We start from the raw sequence: 22094 nt of genomic DNA on the forward strand, positions 1-22094 counted from the left end.
ACCACGCAGGTATCTGCCCTCCAGGCCCGACCCACACTCTCCCACCCACTCTCCACCTCTCCCTTGGAGCCCAGGCTGCCCTGGGGAGGGAGTCGGAAAGAAGTGGTAGCACCGCCCCAGAGCCAGGCGGCCTGGGTCTGCAGAAGGGCTGCCCTTCCTCAGCCCACCTTCCCTCCCCGTGAACACCCGGGCGCCGAGCCAGAGGAGCTCTAAGGCTGTTTCAGCGCTGACATTCCAGATCTCCAGCCATGAGAAGTGCGTCTGTGCGGGGCTCAGGCACAGCCCTAATGGGTCCGGAGCCGAGAGAGCTCGCCAGGGTCATATGCACAGGGAGCCCTCTAAGGCCCGGGCCTCCCTGAGAGGCCAAGAAGTCCACCGGGGATCCGACAGCCCCTGGCCTGGGACCCGCGTCATCACGGCTCCCATGCCTGTGGCCAGAATACCTAAGGCCACGCTCTCAACCTTCCTGAGCTTGAATCACCCTAGATCGCTAGGTTGTTTGAGAATGAAATCCTATTTTATGATGTGAATGTGCTACCCAGAGGCCGGGAATGATTTTTATAGATTTCTTCTATCAAGGTCACAACAGGTGATCCCCCAGAATTCAGTGGGGTCATCGGGGGACGCGGGGGTAGGTTTGTAAAAGCAGGGATTAGAGATGTAGTGAGGTCATTCCCCACGGACAGCGTGAGGCCCCACCAGTGTGGACACCGGCTAACTCACCGCCCCCCGCGCCCCCGCATTCTGGGCTGACTCTCTCATCACCCCTGTCTGTGTGGTGAAACGCTCTTTGTTCTGTCTGCCCGGATGCTACCAGCTTGGTGCGCGCGGCCAGGACATGCAGGGGTCTCTGGGCCCAGCTCCCCCCGAGGGCCGAGGGGGCTCGTCTGCTGGCCGAGACTTGTGCAGGGGCAGAGACTTTCCTACCTGAAGGAGGGAACAGCCTCGTAACTGAGGGGAAAGAGGGGAGTAGGCATCGGTCCAGAGACAGAGCCTGCCCTGGTACCTAGTCTTCTGAGGGGTCTCACTTCCCTGGCTCACCAGGAATCAGGGGTGCAACCAGGGCCCAGACAGGTGAAACGGGAACTCAGACCACATGGCACTTCCTGGCAAGTCTTTCTCTTCTTTTCTTGCCTCTAATCAGCCCCGTCTGCCTTGAGACTGTTGTTAGGGAGAGGACCAGGGCCTCCCACGGTCTTCTCAGATGTCTCTGTTGGAAACGGAACATTGGTCCAGAGCCCTGGGGACTGAGATCCCAGGTGTGTGTGGCGAGGGGTTGGGGAGGGAATCAGGCTGAAAGATGCGTGCGTGCTGGTCTGGGCGCCGTCCTGTGCTTTGCACATTTCCTGGCCTCCCTGTGCCTCAGTTTCCCCCTTGTAAAGAGCCACTCTGCTGGGCCTGGCACAGGGCACACACGTGATCTGGGCTCCCAAGGGCTGTGAAGAGGAGGCTGTCTGAGATGCAGGCCTTTTTCCTCTCTGGCTGGGTTTTCTTTCTGGAAAAGAGCCTAACTCTCAGCTCCCTCTCAGCAGGTGTCTCCCCCTTCATCCTGCCGCAGGCTACAACTCTGCAGCCTGGGACCCACAAAGAAGAGCTCAGTCACCCCTGTGTGCCCTTCACTGTGGTCAGAGCAGCTGGGCCACGCCCCCATACTTGGCCACACCCCCGTGAGGGGCGAGGTCGGGGCTGCTGACCCAACAGGCCGAGGTTTCCTGTCTTCACAGGAGCCCCCACACAGCACTGCTGTCTAGTTACCCAACGCGCCTTGACCTGGTGGCTGGGAATAGCAGGTGCTAATTTGCATGCTATTTATTTAAGGAGCAGAGTCTCCAGGGACCCTGTCCTTACCCTGTGGAAGCCTCTACCAAGCAGGATGGTGGGTCCCAAGCTGGAGGAAGGTAGGATCTCCGTGCAGCCCACCTTCCTCCTTGAGGAGGAAAGAGGAACTTATGCAGGGAAACCTAAGATCCTTTTGGGTTCTGACAGGAACCAGTTCCAAGGAGGAGGGGGTTTACAGATCCTCCAGCCCAGAATCCTCTTAGCAGGGGACTCAGAAATCTGGGACCCCTTCCCTGGGCTGAGCTGCCGGCTGGCTGGCTTGCTCTCTTTCTGGCCAGTTCCCCCATCGCTGTTGGGGGTGAAATGCAGGGAGGGGAGGGCTGCAGGGAGGGTGGGCGGCGGCTGGGTGTGACGCAGGGGGAGAGGCCCACAGCTCAGCAGGGCTGTGAAGGCCGTCATGGTGTGTGTGTGGCGGGCAGCGGGGGAGGGGGGAGCGGATGGCTCAGTTCCCTGCACAAAAATCTAGTCCTCCAAGTAAACCCCTGTGCCTTACCCTCTTCAGGCCTCCCCTCTCTCCCTCCCTCCCTCCCTCCCTCCCTCCAGGCTCTGCCCAGAAAGCCACAAAGGAGGAAACCTGATGGAAAACGCACAGCTAGATCTAGAGGAAAACATCCCCTGCTGGTGACATTCCTCTGGCTGAGACAAAGTCGTTTTACCCGGGATTCCATGCTGGCTGGGGCTAAAGAGAATCCCTCACGGTGCACGTCCCGCGTAAGCTGTTCCCCAGATGACCCAGGCGGGCCCCAGCGCAGAGGATCCATCCCGCTCACCCTCCATGTAGGCTGGTGGTGAGGATGGGGTGCAGGGAAGTTACAGAAGAGCCCGGGTGGGGCCTGGCCCGGGCCACGAGGTGGGAGATGCTGCTGCAGAGCCTGCATTCCTCGGATTCCCCCCCACAGCTGCTCAGCCTGGACCCTGGTGCACCTTTCCTGAATCTCACCACCCAAACCACTCAGAGACAGTAAAGGGAATGGAAATCGATTTCCCCCCATGCTAGGGGGTCGCCTGACAGCTCGGTGCTGGGATCACTGCAGCTCTTTACTCCCCTTTGGGCTCAAAGCATATTTGGAAAACTTGGCCGCAGCACATGCGCCCTCAGAAACAGACCCCTCCGCAACTCAGTCTGTTCAGGGATCCAGGACAGAGCTCCCTCTGAGAGGTTTCCCACCCTCCAGAGCTGCGGGTCACCCCTTAGAGCTGCAGCCCCAGGTCAGTGGCGCTGGGCACGCAGAGGACTGGAGCCAGGCGGGCTTTTAGGGAGGAGGGCCATGCTTGGGTCTCAGAGCACCGTCCACACCTCCCTGAAGGTGGGGAGTGCGGAGGGGCTCTGGAGGAGGGTGACTGCCGTCTGCCTTAACGGCCGGGGCCGCCGAAGTTTGGAGATGAGAGGCCTAGGGGAACACGCCGGCCTGGGTCTCTGCGTGGGGCTGTCACACACGCTACCCAAACCCAGAGATACTGCTGCTCTGTGGTTCAAGCTCCGGCCTTCGGGCCTTTAAAAAAAATTCCATTGCTGGCGTTGTTTCTGTTGCTTTAAGAAATTGCGGATGTAATCTGTCCATATCTAAGATACAGTCTTTCCCCTTTGCCCGGGTCACTTCGGGGTTGGGAGCGACCTTACACACTCAGCCCCTCCCAGGAGCAGGGATGGGCTGGAAGAAGGTGGGCGCAGCAGTGCAGCCCCCGTGCAGCCCCTTCCTCCGCAACGGGGTGGGGGGGGGGGTTAAGTTACCAGGAATTCCCTGAGGGGAGAGGCGCTCTGTGGGAGAGCCCTCCCACTGATCCCACTTTTTTTCTTACTCTGCTCTAAAATCTTTACATCTTTCTTCCTGGTCAGTCAACTGGAAATGCCTCCTGGATGCAGGCACAGACCCTTGCGTGGTGTGCTTTCTCCCCACAATCAGCCCCAACGTGCACGCTGCCCTGTTCCCCCCCCCCCCCCGCCCCCCGCGGGAGGGTTAGCCCCGCCCCCCGTCAGTGGTCAGCACTTTTCAGGTCGCCCACCCTGTAAGGAGGACAGCTCCTGAGCAGCCTCTGGCTCTTGCACCCCGTCTGCCCTTCACCCCCTCGGCACCCCCGCCGACCTTGCTGCAGGCGCTGTACTGATCCCGGGCTCTTACTTGGTCTGATTTAAAAGCCTGGAAAGGGGCCAGGAGGGAGCTTGGAGGAAGCCCTCCGGGGAGGGTCCAGCTTCCCCGACCCGTGCCCACCAGCGCACGCGGGCCCCGTGTCCCCAGAGACCTGGGATGCCCCCACGCGTCTGCCCGCGTAGCCCGAGGAGGAGCCCGGGTCGACCCGCGGCGGGGGGGTGGTGGTGGCCCGCAGCCGGCGTCGGGGAGGGGGGGAGGAGGGGGATGTGACCCGCAGCCTGCGTCCGGGTCTAGACCCGCAGCCGCCCGGCGGAGACCGAGGCCCCAGCCGCCGGCACCTCCCGGCCCCCGAGCCCTGGAACTGCCGCGCCGCGGCTGCTCTTTGTCTACCTGCTCCGGGCGTTAAAGGGCCCGCTCGCAGTCGGGGCTCGGGACCCGAGGCGGCGACGGGAAGTGGGGCTCTGTCGCTTTAAGTGCAGCTGGAGCGGTGAGTCGGGCGGGCGGGCGGGGGGAGGAGGGAGCGAGGGGCGAGAGCTGGTCCTGGGTCTCCGGCCGTCCGCGTGGCCGCGCTCAGACCTCCGCTGGTCGGCCGGGCGGGCGCGGCGCGGCGTCGGCGCGGGGTTGCCGGTGGCCGAGGGCCGCTGCGTCGGGAGGATGCTGCATCTGCCCCTGCCCAGGGCGGGAAGGACGAATTTCTCCCGCAGGTAAGCGCCCCGCCGCGCGCCGGCCCTTCGCTGCCGCAGCCTTGCGGGGGTGGGGTGGGGCCCGCAAGCTGGAGGGTCTTGACCGCCCTAGCGTCGCGGACCTAGGGGACGGCAGCGCCACCTGAGCCTCTGGCTCCCGAGCGTTTGGCCTGTTGGCCTTGGGGTTGGAGGTCGGGGTGCGGAGGGGTCTCGGTAGGGGGAGGGAAACATGGGCGCATGCGACCCCGGGGACCGGGACGGACCTGGGACAATAGCACGACTGGACAGAACTTCCCTGGTTCCCTGCAGTGTGGTGGGGCCGGGGGTCTTGGGGACCTGGGGAGTAGAAAGCGAGGGGGCTTCGCCCCTAGCCGGGTTCCCCCGGCCCCAGAAGCTCTGGGGGTCTTCTCGGGTGAAGGGAGGTGGTGGAGGTGTAGGCTGAGACCTGAGTGGGCGCCGGGCTGAATTTATGACGCCACAGCCGACTGGATCCCTCAGGGAGGAGTGAAGCCCGGGACCCTACTCTGGGAGGGGATGAGAGCCGGCTGATTGGGGAACAGACACCGGCCCTGTAAGGTGAGGGTCGAGCACTCAGGCTCCCGACTAAGGGGCAGTGACTGACCGTGGCCAGCCCTGGGACCCCGCCAGCCGACTTAGAAACCGCCCTTCCAGGAGAGGATTAGGGAATTCCAGCCACCAGAGGAAAAGGGCTGCTGCTGTCTGGTGTTCCTGGGAGCTTCCCACCCCGGTGTGCACCCTCCCTCCCCTCAGCCTCTCTTCGGACTTTCGGGGCTGAAGGAAGTTGGGGACTGGGGAGTTGAACGGGAGGCCGATGCCCCTTGCTGTGACCACTCCACATCCCCAGCCCCTAGACCCCTGACTTGCACCCTGTGTGTGCTCCTCCCCCGAGGTTCCTAGGAGGGAACCCAACGCAGTTCTGCCCACGCAGGCTCAGGGTCAGAGCAGAGCGGTGGGTAAGGCCTGGTGAAGGGGGGGCATCCCCAGCACCCGGAGCCCCTCGGAAGCCTGTCCTGCCGCCCTCCAACTTGGGACCCTTGGAGTCACTTTGCTAAGCTGACTGGTGGGCCTGGGGGTGTTGTAAGAGGAACCAATTCATGAACAGAGAATATTCTAGAGAACAGAGGTCATTCAGGGACCTGTGGGAATTCCTGTTTGTGCTGGGATCCTGGGCCGAGTCCTGAGTCCCTGGCCCTGGCGAAGGCAGAGGGGAGGGTGCCTTCCTGACCTCTCCTAACCCCACTGCCACCACTGCCGCCCCAGCTCAGAACCCACTCCGGGTCCACACGGGGTGTGTCTGAGGACCGTTATAGTTGCACTGGTTCTACTATTAAGTTCTCCCCCCAGCGCCCCCCAGCCCCATGGCAGAAGAGGTGAAAATCTCTTAGTTGGTCCCAGCACCCTTACCTGAACGCACCATGCCTTTCTTCTTCCACCAGCCTTTGCTAGGTGACCCCATCATGCCTTGACATGGAATCCTCCCTGCTCCCTTCCTCTGCTCCACCCCACCCCACCCCAGGCTCTGTACAGTGAGCTCAGCATCCGGTCCTGAATCCACAGCTGTTGGGTACTCACTCACCTAGCTTCTTACCAGAATCCGACTTCTGGGCAGGTGTGCCAGGTGTGCCTTAGCCTGAGGACAGAGCAGGTCGAGTTACACCTACTCAGCCTGCCAGCGGCCAGCTGCCGGCTGGGCTGGGCTGGGCTGGGCTGGGCTGGGCCGGGCCGGGCCGGGCCTGTGGTTTCCTTTTCACGAGAGCCCAAAACTTTCAGGGGGATTATAGTTAGTAGGCAAGGAGAGAGGGGATGTCATAAACTGGAGGTCAGGCCGAGAATTGACAGAGTTCAAATGTAAACTTTAACTGCCCTGGCTCTCATCCACCAAGGGAGGGCTTAGCCCAAGCCTTCACTCTGGGGACAGCTCAGAACCTAACTTGTAAATGATGTTTGATTGGGGCCAACAGGGATCAAAGAGACGCTTTCCCTGCAGGCTCAGGTCCCCCACCCCCCCATCCCCGCACTCTGCAGGAGACAGATGGGGAGGATGTGAGTGAGGTCTCAGGGTGAATGGCTTAATTGGCCCTCCAGTATCTCCAGGACCAGCTTTCGATGAGCTGAGCTGTGATCAGTCCTGGGCCTTTCCTCCCCAGATGCCTGGGATTATTGCATCTACGGGGGAGGCGGTTTCCACTGGTGCCATTCTCACACATCTCAAGTGTTAGGGTCTCTCCTGGAGACCCCTGTCTTCTCCTGCCCCAGCAAACCCTGTCCTCTCGGTGTCTCCCAAGCAGGAAACCTGGAGTGCAGGCATCTGTCCCATTCAGCCTTCCTGGACTCCCTCCTGGGAAGGGCCCTGAGCTAGAGCCTGGGGACCCTTGGGAATGGGACCTGCTCACAGGGACCCTGGGGCAGAGGGTGTGGACCTGGCACAGAACCAGCCCCTGTGAGGGGACAGAAGGCCTCGGGACAGCAGAGCCAGTGGCTGCTTCTGGTTAGAGGGATTTACAGGGCTAGGCTCGCATGCCAAGGGCAGGCTGCACTTGCTGGCTGGACCTCTCCCTGCAGAGCCCTGCCCTCTGATTGGGAGGCAGGAGGAGAGAGGGCAGAGGAAGGCTGGGTGTGGCGGCAGCCTGCGCCCACATCTGAGCCAGTCACTTCTAACCACTGTAACAAGACGCTCCAGACAACGCCTGTGCCGAGGGCTTTGAAAACGCTTGTTTAATCCCACAGCAAGCACAGGAGGTGCATTTTACTGTCATCCCATTTCACAGATGAAGAAACTGAGCCACAGGGCAGTTCAGTGAACCTACCTGAGATCCCAGTGGTGGGATCTGCCTGACTCCATAGTCAACCTTTAAACCCTGCCCCAAGGAACCTGTTCTCCCTGACACTAATCTGGGCCCAGGGGATGCTCCACGCTGAAACCGCAGAAGCTGCAGGTAGTAGCAGCCTCACAGAGGTCGAGTGAGAGCTGGCCTGACCGCTGGTGGGTGTCGTGGGAAGAGCCCTGGACTCGGAGTCCACCAACCCGATCCGGACTCTGGCTCCACTGCTGATTCACTTTGTGACCTTAGTTGCTTGGCTTCTTGTCTCAGTTTCCTTCTCGAGCTCCTGACCCGTCCACCTCGTGGGACGTGGGAATGACAGTGAGATGATGTGACAAGCAGAGTGCTTTCAACACCTGAGCCTTCCCGGATGATATCGCACAGCCAAAGTCCCTCCCAGGCAGCAGGGCTCCCTCCTCGATTCCCCAGGCCGCTCTTTTCCTCAGCATCCTTCCCTGCCATCTTGCTGGGACCCTAACGAAGGTGCCCATCAGTGTAATAGACTAAACAGGTCTCGGCTTAGAATATATCTTGGATTTTTACGTAAATTCTTAATCTTCAGATTTCTATTCAGTCCAAGTTCTGTGCTAACTAGGATAGCATGTTTATACATCCTATTCTTTTTTTTTTTTTTTTTTTTTTTTTTTGCGGTACGCGGGCCTCTCACTGCTGTGGCCTCTCCCGCTGCGGAGCACAGGCTCCGGACGCGCAGGCTCAGCGGCCACGGCTCACGGGCCCAGCCGCTCCGCGGCATGTGGGGTCTTCCCGGACCGGGGCACGAACCCGCGTCCCCTGCGTCGGCAGGCGGACTCTCAACCACTGCGCCACCAGGGAAGCCCATATACATCCTATTCTTGATAGCAAACTTGAAAAAAACTTAATCATTAAAAAAAACCAGCCGTTATTTATTCAGCTTTTCACTGTGTGGTAACTTTGGGCCCGCCACCGTGCTGGGTGCTGGAGGAACAGCAGATCCCTGAGGAGCTCACATCTGTTCATTTATTCAACAGAGTGTCGTGAGTGCCCCCCCAGATGCAGGCACAGTGCTGGGAACAGGGGACACAGTGGTGCACAGCCCCTGCCATCAGGGAGCTTGGAGTCTTAGAGTGAAAACAGACTAACAAAAGCAGCAGACACATACATACGGTATTCGGAATCGTGAGACACGTGAGAAGCAATCATGCAGGAGGAAGCAGTCTGGAGGAGCCGGGGAGGCGCATCACTGTGGTACCTGCTCATACGTGCGGTAGCTGGAAGCAGGCAAGGCAGGAGGGCTTCATGGAGAAGGTGGCATTTTCCTTGAGCCTTGAAGGTAAAGTAAGAGTTTTCCGGAGGAACACCCCCGCCGTGCACGTGTGCGCACGCATGGCAGCCCGGCCGCTGGTCCTGTTAGCACAGTCGGGAGATGCTCAGTGCGACCTGTGTGCCGACAGAGGGTGGAGCAGATGTGAGTTGCCTCGTAAGCTGGTTTTCCTCAATGTGTTGCTACCGGGGCCATTTGAGTAGCAGGAAGGTTATTCAAAAGAGGAGATTGGAGGGAAGCCGTGTACCCACCCTCCCTGCTGGGTGTCAAGCTGGGTGTGGCATTTTTACCTTGTTTAGTCCACGCGATGATCTTGAAAGGCTGGTGGTGACATGACCATTTGGGGACTGCGGGTGTGTCTCGGGGAGGGCAGTGCCTGTCCCAGGTCACAGGCGGTAAGTAGTGAAGCAGAAATTCATACACAGCCTGGCTAGCTCCTCTGCCCATCCCACTCTGGGCTGGATGTCGGGCTAAGGGGCTTGGTGCCTTCTGTAAGCTGGAGAACACTGGCGCTCCCTCAGGTACGGTCGCTTTCCAACTTACCTATTTATGCTTTTCCCCCAGAGTCATTCATTACATGATGGTGGTTTTGCCCAATCACAGATTCCCGGGGGCAGGGACTCTTATTCAAGTGATGCATATATGGAAATAATAATGGTCTTTTGGGGCTTCCCTGGTGGCGCAGTGGTTGAGAGTCCGCCTGCCGATGCAGGGGACGCGGGTTCGTGCCCCGGTCCGGGAAGATCCCACATGCCGCGGAGCGGCTGGGCCCGTGAGCCATGGCCGCTGAGCCCGCGCGTCCGGATCCTGTGCTCCGCAACAGGAGAGGCCACAACAGTGAGAGGCCCGCGTACCGCAAAAAAAAAAAGAAAATAATAATAATAACGATCTTTTGATGATGACAACGAGGAGCCACCAGGGTTCCGTCAAGATGGCTTATATAACAGGCCAGATGTGGATACACCATGTGTTTTAAAATTTTATTTTATTGGAGTATAGTTGATTTACAATGATAATTTCTGCTGTACAGCAGAGTGATTCAGTTATACATGTATACATTCTTTTTCATATTCTTTTCCATTATGGCTTATCACAGGGTATTGAATATAGTTCCGAAGGGTGGGTAGGGGAGGGATGGATTGGGAGTTGGGGATGAGCGGATATACCATATTTATCCTGTGCCCCGTCACGCTAGCTCTTTAGGGTCAAACGGCTACGTGAAATAAAAGCAAAGCAATTCTCCACCAGCACGTCCTGATTAGTTGCCTACTGTGTGCCAAGAATTGTTGTGATCACTGCAAGGGGAACAGCAGACAACTTATTCCAATCCACGTGGTGGTACGATTAACTTGTAACAGAGGGGGATGTTGGCTTCTGACACTAGGAATAACAGTAGCTGGAAGTAGGAAGCAAGCAGGTCAGAAACAGAAGAGATTTACGCCCAGGTCAGGGAGCGGCAGTTAGGAGGGCAGTGAGTGTGGCGAAGTTACGGAAAGTTCAAGTGCAGACCGCAAGGACATTTGGGGGAAGGATTTCAGTTATGCAGGAAGAGGGAGGGGGCCCTGGGCCCAAGAGGCACCTTGGAAAGACTTCACGGGGCAGCGGGATCAGTGGGTGACATGGGAACAGACTGGAACGAGGGCGCATCCCCCGCCATCTCTGATGTCCGGCCAGGCCCGTTCTTGAGGCTGTGTGGGCAGGTGTCCGTGTACTCGTGTGTGTGCGCGTGTGTATGAAAATGTTGTTTTTCGGCTTGGAGCATTCTCCCACGGCTTATTTGAAATTCTTCTATAAGGCTATAGCAGACAACCAGGTTTTGATCCTGGTGACCTGCCAACTGTGAGATTTTAAGACCAGGTTTTTAACAGCCTTAAAACAGGAGTAGTATTTCTGCCAGTGGGTAGAATTATGGCTCGGAGGCCCAAAAGGAAAACAAATCCTTGGGATTTATTCTTAGGTGTCCCGGGTTTCTGGAGTTTGAGCCCCTGTACGCGGGGACTGAGGCGTACATCCTGGAACCGGTTCCTTAATTCTCTCTGAAGGGAGGCTGAAAAGCATGGCTGGTTCATCAGATCTGGGAACGGAGGCCTCTGTCTGGGAAGAGCTCCCGACCAAAACCCTTGTTAACGTGGAGGTGTCTTTCCACATTCTGGATATCTGTGCCATTTCTTCCTATTTACTCTGTTAAGTATGTGTTCCATTCCCATAATTTGTACTGGTTCTCCCACTTAAGCTCCTCGCTCATAAATTCTAGGTAAATATCCTTGTAATTTCCGGGCCCTGGGTTCCCAGCCCAGATTTCCATACCTGCTGCTTCGGAGAGCTTCTCTTTGGGGCGTTGCTTTCCCAGAACTCAGCTCCCACAGCAGCCCCTCGGGCGTGGGCCCCTCATACATGGGCTTCGTGCTTAACAACTTTGCCTTTCGGGCTTGTATTGAGCTGCCCTTGGGGAAGACTTCTGAATCACCTTTTCCTGCAAAGGTGGCTCCTCTGGACGAGGCAGACCCATAAAGGCCACTATTCTCAGTGCTATAGTACATTTTAGAATGACCTTCAGAGTACAGTGAGCTGTATGTTAATTGATTCATTTCCTCGGCCCACTGTTAATGGGGCCAGCTCTTGTAAGTGAACTGTAAATGAGCGGATATATCTAATAAGACCCGTCTTCTCCCGTGCGTTCTAGAAATTGCTTTCATCCTCCGTAGATGCACCTTGTATCCGCGTTATCTTTCAAGTGCTTTTGTCCTAGAGGCTGTATGGAAAGCCCAGGCAAAGCTGTGGTCCCAGAGGATGCGGGGTGTATGGAAAGGGAGACGCATCTAGGCCCCTAGACTTCGGTTACCTCAGCAGGGACCCTCAGAGCCTCCGCCGATCTGCCCTCCCAGGCCTCAGAACCAGCGGGCGGAGGACCAGTCCCTCCTCACTCCCAGAAACCCTTGCCGGCGGGGGGAGGAGAGCAGCGCTTGCTCAGGAGTCCTCCTGCTGTCGAGAAACCACGTCTGGGAATTTGCACAGAGCAGTTCATGGTGGGAGCAGCTTTGATCCCCAGAGAGTCCGAAGCCCCTTGGGAGAAGCCTTGCCGCTCCTGCAAGGACCCCCGGGCTCGGTGACGGTCTGCTCTGGCGAGCCCCCGGCCATTCCACGTCTCTTACAAAGTCGAAGCAGGACTCTCTAACCCACCACCACAATTCTACCAGTAAAATAATGCTGTCGTGTGCTGTGAGCCCAGAGATGCAGAAATAACCTGAATTTTGATTTCCGTCATCCCCACCTCTGGTCTTCACGTTTAGCAAAGAAATCCAGAGGTGAAACGAGGAGGAATATTTGGGAAGCAGGGAAGGTCAGAACCTTCCCGCAGTGGTTCCGGCACCAGACGTGGCAGGGCCCTGCCCCTGACTCGCTCCTGCGCCCCCGGCCCCGCACCCTCCCGCCCCGCCTGGCATGTCCAAGGCCTGCAGAGTTGTTTGTTCCCAAACCTGTTTGTGCCCGTTGAAATCGTGTCATCTAATCATTACATAAATTGTTGAGGTATGAGTGTAAAAAGAAAGTTGTTTCTATAAAAACTACATCACTGGAACTTCCCTGGTGGCCCAGTGGTTAAGAATCCACCTGCCAATGCAGAGGGTGTGGGTTCGATCCTCCGTCCGGGAGCTCGGATCCCACGTGCCGCGACTACTGAGCCTGTGCGCCACAACTAGAAGCCCACATGCCGAAACTAAGACCCGACGCAGCCAAATAAATAAATAAATATTAAAAATAAAAAAAAACTACATCACTGAAGACTTTAGGGGGCTTGAAAAGGCAAATTGTTAGGAAAACGGTGGTGGAACTGGGTGTAGGATTTGAAAGGTTATGGGGAGAAGATTGCTCTGTGCCGTGAGAATCTCGCCCCACTTCAAAGACTGATGCGGGACGGCCTCCTGCGTGTGGGTCCGGCCGTGAACAGCGGGGGTGGAAAACACACGTGTGTCGGGAAAGCCCTTCCAGTTCTGGGCCCTTGACCAGCACTGAGCTTCGCTGGCGCCCTTCTGGGGAGTTTTCTGTAACAAGGCTGAGTCTGCGAGGATTTTACCGGAGCGAGCCCTCAGGAAGGTGGGGAGGGGCCTTCCCTGGACGTCCTGCAGTGCGGAAGAACGCCCACCCCGTCAGGGGTGGCTCGGGGCCACGTGAGGCTCGGGGCGCGTATCTTTGGTGCCCAAGTCACCTCGTCTGTCCGTTCATTTTCAGCTCCTTCCGGTGGTGACTGATGCACTTTATACTTACTCGGACCTAACGGTTGTCACCTCCAAGGGGGACCCCATTAGGGCTTTGTTCTTCCAGGTCTCTGAAAGGCAGGCAGGACTTTGGGCACAGCCCCCTCGGGACAGCAGCGGAGTTGCAGTGGCTCTGGATCTGTCCTGCGTCGGATAAGAATGGAAGAAATAACAGGATGTTTTCATTCCCATCTGTTGCCTGAAGGCTCCTTCCCCAGAAGTAAAACCAGTTGGATTTTGATTAACTTTCTCCTCTTTTAATTTCAGTCTTCCTTCTTTGGACTTTTTTAAGGATTATGCCAGAAGCCCTAGACTGATCAGAAAGCCTCAGAACAGAGATTCCAACTTACAGTTGCCCAAGAAAAGCATGTTAATACCCCAAGTAATTTCCCAGCTGGTCATTTCCTGTGTTCTCAAGATTGTTATTTTTTCCTAAGATAGGTATCTGTAGGTAACAAAAACTGTTCTCCCTCTCGACCTTGGGGAGGTGATGTGGCAGGAGACACCATGAGGGAAGCATTAGCGCAAGGGCCGGGGAAAAGGCTAAGTGTGCGATCTGTATGCAGCCAGTCTTGGAGTACGTTTTCAATGCTGAAGTGAAGAGAGGACAGCCTTACTTTCTCCTTCTTTGAAGGAAAACTAGGGCCACCGCAGTGGAGAGGCACACGTGAGATGGTTCGGAGAGAAGGGAATGTCTGGGTGGAGAGTGATGGGTTCAGGATTTGCTACAGAATGATGGCAGTCCACTCTCAAGGGGTGTTGAAAGCAATCACCAGTTCCCAAAGTGGCTGGGTACGGCTGTTTGCAAAGCACTACGGATACTTCAGTACCTGATCTGTAAAAACTGCATAGGACATCTGCCTCTCAAAACTGTTTGCTATCTCTGGCATTTGCAGGTGAGGGTTTGAGAAGTTTAAATCTTTTCCGTTCCTTGTTATTTTTTTCCTCCATTCATCCTTCATCCTTAAGCGGGCAGAATGTCATGCCTGGGGCAGGGAATGAGTGTCTCTTTGCCGTGCCTGAACACCTGTGTGTAGTTTGTTTGTCTGGTCTAAGATCTTTACTTCATCTCCTTATCGGTTGAGAATTAGGATTCCTTTTCTTTTCATTCTTTTTGTTCAAGGCTTTGTAGTAGGTGAGAGATGGGCTTACTTTCACATGCACAGAAAACTCACCCATAAAAACGCGGGTCTTTTACATGCACCAGCTGGGTTTTCCTCGGATGCTGACCTTTGACCCCCACGCACAATGTGGTATTCAGCCGTCCGGCTCTCTGAAGTGAAAATCTTCAGAGCCCTCAACAAAGATATTTCACCGAGAGTAAGCAGTCCGTGAGCTAAATGGCCCCCATAAGAAGGCGGTTAATTTGGCGATAAAGATGAAAGCAAGAGGTCTATAACAATTACAGGGCCCACGGAGGCCAGATCACTGAGCCCCGCCCCCATGGTGGGAGTGACAGCTCAGCCTTCCTTAAGACCTAGATTAAAGAGGCAAGTAAAGTTTTTAGTCAATGGGGTTTCTTAGTGCTGAGATTCCTTTGGACAAACCTGCCCATTGTCCCTTGGTAGAATTGATAAGAGTGGAGCATCTTAGTGGGGGGAGCTATTCAGAACGCACGAATCCAGAGGGCCTCTCGGGAGCACTTCTTCTGAAATCCTGAACAACTGTTCCTATTCTCTGGTTTTCAAGGACGTCAGCGTTGATAGGCGGGTTGGCAAGAAAGAAGACTTCGTGAACAGCACGGGGTCCCAGGCACCACCTTAGACAGAGCGCAGAGAAGGTGACAGATGATAGCATTGCCTTTTTTTTTTCCCCCCGTCTTGCTCTCTGGAAATGTAAGGAAAGACTGAGGAACGGGCCTTGGGTGTTTAATTGTAAGGTTGGTTGAGGAGAGGGAGACAGAACGGCGAGGTAGGGAAAAGTCAGGGTTCGGTTTACACCAAAAGTCATTTCCCAGGGCTGTGTTCAGAACCCGTGTCTGCCAGTTGTGTGCGGACATCCAGATTTCCGTGGTGTGAGGAAACTCTTTTGCTGCATCTACCTCACAGCAGTAGCTTGCAGATTTTTCCTCCACGAAGCTTTATTTTTGGAAACCGCTGTAATTCACATGTTGGGACCTATTATTAACTGCTCATTTTATGCTGTTATTGGAAATCTTTATATCAGGAAAGAATGCACGGGTTGTTTTGAGGGGAAGGGAGGCTCGAATGAAAAGTCACCTGACCTAGCATCTCAGGTCTGGGGTCTGAGAACAGATTGGAAACCCATATCCCCCCAAGCAAAGAAAGCTGTCTTTGGTTGTCTGCCCGTGACTGTCTTCCCAAATGAAGGGCCCTCACGGATCTAAGAGGTGGCTGTTTCGAGGCAGAAGATGATCATGTAAACACTTGTAAAACTGTCTCTTTGGGAGCCACCGCGGTGTTAAGTACCGCAGTCCACCCTCCAGGACAGCGTTGATGAGGAACTACACGGCGTGTTTCATAAATGGAGAAAGAAGCAATCGCGCCATGTTACATTTCAGCCCATAACTGGGTGGTTGGAGAAGGCCCCTGTTTAATTAAATTCCAGCACGTGGTGTCTGACAGGACGACTTGGCCTTACACTTGACCACCGGCTGGGTTTGGAGAGAAGCCTCCTCCACGAGCCCCTGCACACCGTGGCGTCAGTTCAAATGCTGTGTGTTCTTGGCAGGAAAGGGTCTCCCGCAGCCACGGCGGGGCTCCCACCTCAGGAGCTCTCAGGAGACCTCAGAGAGCTCGGCACTCAACGTCCCTGCAAATTCTGACCCTGGCTTTCGTTTTTAAGCTGTTCTGGGCAGGCTCCACCTAGGACGGCTTTTCGGAAACATGAGGGGCTACGTAAGTGTTGGCCTCTGGTGGGTTAATGTAGGGGATTGTTGTTGTGAAACCAACAACCCTCCCAGCTGCAGGAACCCAAGTAAGTGAGCACCCAAGGGACACAGCCGGAGGGACACGGCCGGAAGAGAGCAGGAAAGAAGACAGACAGGAGCGAGGCAGCCGGAAGGAAGAGTGCAGGAAGGGCGGGCACAGACCTTCCGTGAGTGGACCAATTGGCAGCCCCCCCGCTGCTGACTGGACAGGGCAGGACGGGGTGGGTGGGGCATCCGCGGTGGGCGGGGCGCTAGTGGACCCTCAGGCCGGTCTAGTCGTGTCCCGGGGACGTGTGGCCCTGGGAAAACCTTGCTGACTCTCGGTTAGGGGCCCGTCACCCCTGCCCCAGGGCCATGAAGGCCCCGGCAGAGGCAGGTGTCGCCGCAGTGTCCACCGGGCCTCGCCCAGCGCCCTGGCCCTCGCTGTCAGGGGCGTTTGAGTTTTACCCATCGTCCCGAAGAGCCCTTTGCAAAGCGCCGTCCAGGAGGTTGGACTTCACAGTCGAGCCGCGTGGGTCCCGATGAATCCGCACGAGGGGAAGGTGGTGGACAGGGGTCCACAGAGCCCCCCCCACCCACCCAGGCCAAGGCACCTGAGTCGTCTCCAGCTGCCCGGCACCCTCCCACCCCTCTGCGGCGGGCCCGTAGGGGCACATTGTCCGCTGGCCTTTGCAAAGGGCGGGAGGCGGTGTAAGCACGTGGGAGGGCCTGTCGGGTTGGCCGCCCTGCCTCTTGCGCTCAAGCCCCCATCCAGTTACCGAGAAGCAGACCCCTCTCAGGAACGCCGTGTTTGGGTTTTCAGGCCTTTTGAGGTCTAGGACTAACCCCATTTCTTCTTAAAGATGCTGGATCCCAAACCTCAGTAACTTGAGGTGCGGTGTAAAAGCGGTGGAGCAGACACAGATTATGACTGACCCAGAGACCAGCTCTTTGTGCAAAGGGCCCCTGGAGGCGTGTAAGTGATCTCGCCCTCCAGTGGAGCACCATTTGGAATGCTGCCAAATAACACTGCAGAGTGACGCCAGGCGGTTACCTGGAGATCCGAGCAGATGCCCGATTTAGTTCTGCTAGTCTGTGACCACCCCCAACTAGAGTTGTCTCTCATGATGGGAGTATTTATAGTCTATACGGTGGTTAAAGGCAGGTCTTAACAGTTGGACAGATCTTGACATTAAACGGAAGCTGTGGGACCATCCATGGGCAGGCATGCAACTCTACTTGTCTTAAGTTTCTCTTACGCGTGAAGTGCGAGTAATATCTAACTCCAGGCTGATATGAAGGTTAAATGAGGTTGTACCTCTACGTAAGTGCCCAGCGCAGTGCTTAGACACATATTTAAATACTGGACACATGGTAACTATTGTTTTTGTAATCTGGTGACGTTCACAAAGAAAAATAATATATGCTTGGATGAGCACCCATCTGGCATCTCCACTAGAAGATAATGTGAAAGGCGTGCCCTTCTGACAAAAGCAGGTGCCATGGGTCAGTTTAAAAGGCAGCAAAGATGCCTTTTAGTAGTGAGCATTTCAGAATCGCTGTTTGGATTTCCACACTGCGTTAGGCAGTAGAAGAGTGGAGAAACTGCTGTGATTTGAGCAAGCTTATAGACACACAACCAAATGAGTGAGCTTGCTAATTCCTCTGACTCCACGGACTGAAGGGGACCATCACCTCGGCTCCAGCGAAACTGACGTTGGCGGTGGTATGGCTTGCATTAGCATCATTTAAGGATGTTTTCCGGAAAGCCTTGAGTCTTCAGTAGAGCTGCAGACCTTGTTTTCGTCAAGTGCAGGATGTTGCCGCCTGTGTGTCCAGCAGTGTAGAGTCCTGTTGGTCATGTCTGACCAGGTGGGTGCAAATCATGGCTCCTGTTGGGTCAGACCCCAGCTGCCTGCTGGTTAGGTGGACAGCAACTTTGCACAGAGCAGCCTCAGCCGTCTTACACTCGGATTGCTTTGCTACAACAGAAATCTTTACTCTTAGAACCACACAGCTTAACGAATGTTCAGTTACGAAGTGTACCCTTAAATCCTCCTACCTTCTCACGACCATCTCTTTTGAAAGAATGATATCAGGGTGCCAACGGCGGCATCAGATAAGCTTCCCCAGTAAGAAATTGAGAAGCTTCCCTGGCAATACACTGACGCTCCTTTGAGGCCTCAGCTTCTGATTCTTTGCGGAGAGAAAACTGTTATCACCCTGGACTCCTACACCTATGGCCACTGCCATTCTATATGATCGACATTTTTAGATTGGAATTTAAATGAGGATACGACATAAAGAGGAATTGCAGCTGTTATGGGAATGAAAAACTCCAGCCGAATCAAGTCAAAACTGCAAAGGGACCTACGTAGGCCGTATCAAAATTTTCTGGAACCTGGAAACCAGCTTCATCTTGTATCTTATTTATGACTCTCCGCCCAGCCCGGGATGTTTCTCTTTCTTTATGTTCAGTGAAGGTACGATGGTTTTTGGGCGACCCTGCATCTGACTCGCATTAAGAGTAACCGTCCTCGTCCAAGGTTGTTGGCTGAACTTCTCCCCAGGGACCTCAAGAGGGTGTGAGCTCCTGCAAGAGGTGCTTGCAGTCTGCTATGGATTGCTTTCTCAGTGTTATTCGCGGAAAGGAAAACAAATGAAGGATTCGGATGACATTCCCTGTGTGTGCACTACAGGTGTCGTGCTGTCACGAACTTTGCGTTTATCCTGAGCTGATCCTCTTGGTGGACGGAAAGGGCACTTGGGTCTCTGACCGCGTGTTGCCGGGATGGGGGTGGGGTGAGGGGGCCGGCGTGCCGGCAGGCAGGCTGACGCGGGGACGTTTCCCTTTAGGTCTTAGGATTTGGAATGTGTGTTTGTCTCTGTTTTGCTGGCTTTCCCTTTGAACGGTCCTTGTTTTGTTTTTCTTTGGTAGATTACACGTGGACAGCATTAGGATAATTTCAGACAGGAAACTTGGGTGACGCGTTGCCCTCTGTTCTGAGTCAGGAGTTTTGACTGGACGAGGAGTCTCAGCGAATAGAAAAAAGACGATTGCCTCGGTTTCGTAGAAACACTAGGAAGAAGCTGGAAAGTGGACTTTTAGTTTTAACAGAGTAAAAGAGAAAAAGGGTGATAATGGAATGCCAGGGACTCTTGGGGTGAGAAGATTGAATGTGATACAAAGAATTCAGCAGAGGGGAGTGGTGTGTTCAAAGGGAAGGCCTGGCAGCGGTGGGGTTTGTGGCGGAAGCCTCGTCCCGCCAAGAGAGTAGCTTACAGGCTGGGGGTGTTTACTGCCAGCTCAGCATCTCACACCAGCAGTCTGGCCCAGACCCTCCAGAGCTGCCAGAAACTGTTGAGAGTGCGCGGATCCTCAGCCCGGAGTGTGGACTGGGGCCTGCCTCCCAGCCCTTTTCACCTCTTCGGATGCCCGCTGCGCGCTCCCAGGGTGGTTTGCGATCTGAAGATGGACATCAGGACCTCTTTGTTGCCGTGACCGTGACAGAAACGCCAGGGCGTGTGCACTCTGCCTGACTCCTTCCATCCTGTCCCTGGGGCAGGCTCTGTGCTTCTCACTGAAAAAGGCTTTCGCTTCTGTCAACTGCGCATAAATCATTCTGAAAGCCGCTAATAACGTTTGATTCCCATCCTACTTTAAGGCATTGCCCGAGTCCAGTGGGGGATTGGCAGTGAGGGGCACGCAATCCCAGCGCTTCCTTTTTTCCTTCTCTTTTCCCCTCCCTCCCGAGCCCCCAGCCTTTTATTTTCCTGAGTCAAGAGGAACCAGTAATATTGCTGGAAGAGAAATCGTGTTTTGACTTGTAAACAGAGCAGCTTAGATCAGAAAGGCACGAAAAGGGAATAAAAGCAGAGGTCTCTCTTAGTCCAGAGTTGCTTTCTGGTCCGAGACTTGTCAGTTGAGGAACAATTGTTTTCCTTTTCGCTTTAGTTTGGTCTAGCCCAGCGGTCAGCAAACTTTGGCCTTGTGGGCCGTACCTGGTCCACCGCCTGTTTTCGTCTGGCCCACAAAGCAAAGAATGGTTTTCACATTTTTTAGTGAATGGGGGAAGAATTAAAAGAAGAAGAATATTTTGTGACACATGAAAATTATATGAAACTCAGATTTCATCGTCCATTTAAATAAAGCCACATCCATTCATTTACGTGTTGTCTGTGGCTGCCTTCCTGCTACAAGGGCAGAGGGAGTGGCTGCAACAGAACGTGTGGCCATCAAAGGCTAACATAGTAACAACTGTCTGGTTCTTTACAGGGAAAATTTGCCAAGCTCTGCTCTAGGCACTTAACCTGAACCTGTCCTACTTTTCAGAGTATCGTCAGTCGTCTTTTAATTCCTGATTGGTTTAGAGAAAATGCAAAGGTGCAAACACTGCTGTGTCGTGTCCTTTCCATCAGCCGGGGATTTGGGAACTGGGGACTCTTCCCTGAGGAAGAGTAGGTGGGAAGTGGGGAGGAAGGAGGAAGTCTCTTCCGAAATGTTAAACCAAACAGCATTTTCGCCCCTTTCCAGAGATCTACGGGAATGGGACGTCTGTGTTGGTTTAGGAAGAGAAGGGAATGTTGGTTCCAAACAGCACCCTATTGACTGTTCTTAGAGCCTCTTTCTGAAGGAAACTCAAATCAGGATGACTTTTCACCAGTTGACGCCTTAATTTTGTGACTTTCTAGTTCTTGTCAGGATTTGCTTTGCCCAAGTTAAGAAAATTATCTTCCCAGATGTTCGACTTCCCAAACATTTCACTTCGTAGGTGTGGAATGACTTACCTACACCTGGGGAAGTTGAGGCCAGGAAAAGTAAGGGAATTCAACTCTGGGAGTTAAGCGCAGGGGAGAGCAGTGCATGGTTAGCATTCCAGAGTCTGCCCCCAAGGGCTGCCCCTCATCCTTCCGAGGTGAATTGAATGGCATCCCGGTAGGATTTTCCCTTTTCTTCAGATTCCCAGTTATTTTTGACTCTGTGAAGGATTTACATTTCCTCACTTGGAAACGTCTGAAAAAGAGAAAGGTGCCTTTTTTTTTTTCATTCCTGCCCCTGTGAAAGTAGGAGAGGAGGGGGAAGGCTTGGGGCAGGCGCAGAGGGAGATCTCTGAAACAGGAGAGAACTCAAACAAGCCTCGGCCAGCCGAGTCAGCATTCTCACCCACCCGCAGTTGGTCCTCATTAGGGAGACTCCCGTTAAACAGCTCGACTTTCTGCTCTGCTTTCCTGTGCTGAGCCCTGCCAGCTGACACGGCAAAGCTTAAACCCACACCTCGGAAACGGTCTCTCATTACTCCCTGACTTCTCACTTCTCTGTCTCGCCCACCACCCTGCAATTACCCTTTCCCACATTAAGATCCCAATAAAATATATTGATTCCTCTAATCCAGTTGCATCCATTTTGTCCCACAAAGTGCTAGCCAAGCTGTTGGCAGGACTGAATAGTTGCGTAGCGTGTCATTAGGGGAGCACATGTAGAGCCTGGTTTCATCGTAAAAAGATGACATTTCTCCAGGATCGTACCCCTGCCAAGTCAAAGCAGCAATGATCATTCCTTCCACTCTGCTCGCCTCCTTGCTTTTCTCAATCCATAGCTTCTACTGAGCCCGGCTGATGGATTTGGGTATTTTATTTCAGCTGTAATGACCTACGGTATCACGACCAAAAACCTCGTGTTAGTAAATCCCTGAATGGAAAACTGCCTGAATCATGGAGGTGGTCAGGGTCCAGTGTTTTAACGTATAAATAAAAAATAAGCTAATATATACCCAAATACCGAAGGCTGGGTGGCTTAAACAATAGAAAGTAATTCTCTCACAGTCCTGGAGGCTAAAATTCCAAGATCCAGGGGCCCTCAGAGTTGGTTCCTGGTGAGACCCGTCTTCTGGCTTCTCTCCGTGTCCTTCCGTGGAGAGAAAGAGCTCGGGTGTCTCCTCCTCTTCTCAGGACACCAGTCCTATTGGATTAGGGCCCCACCCCTATGACCTCATTTAACCTTACCTCCCGAAAGGTCCTATCTCCAAATATAATCACGGGGGGTTATGGCTTCAACATAAGGATTTGGGGGGACACATTTCAGTCTGTAACGGTGGTCTAAGTGTGAGAAACTGTCTTAACCTTAGGGCAGAGATTAAATTCCAGAACCAAGAAGGCGATGTTTGAAGCAGGGTGTTAGAAGCCAAGGTGATAATTTTTTAAATTTTTTTCCGGG

At 54.6% G+C, this 22094-nt stretch overlaps 1 protein-coding gene across 5 annotated transcripts in view; it reads left to right on the forward strand.

Moving 5' to 3' along the window:
* NAV1 (neuron navigator 1) overlaps positions 1 to 22094 on the forward strand; it is a 207807-nt gene that overhangs the window by 142917 nt on the left and 42796 nt on the right. The gene's annotated exons all lie outside the window — the stretch shown is intronic.

The sequence above is a fragment of the Phocoena sinus genome, chromosome 1 (genome assembly GCF_008692025.1).
Source record: "Phocoena sinus isolate mPhoSin1 chromosome 1, mPhoSin1.pri, whole genome shotgun sequence".
Classification (NCBI taxonomy): domain Eukaryota; kingdom Metazoa; phylum Chordata; class Mammalia; order Artiodactyla; family Phocoenidae; genus Phocoena; species Phocoena sinus.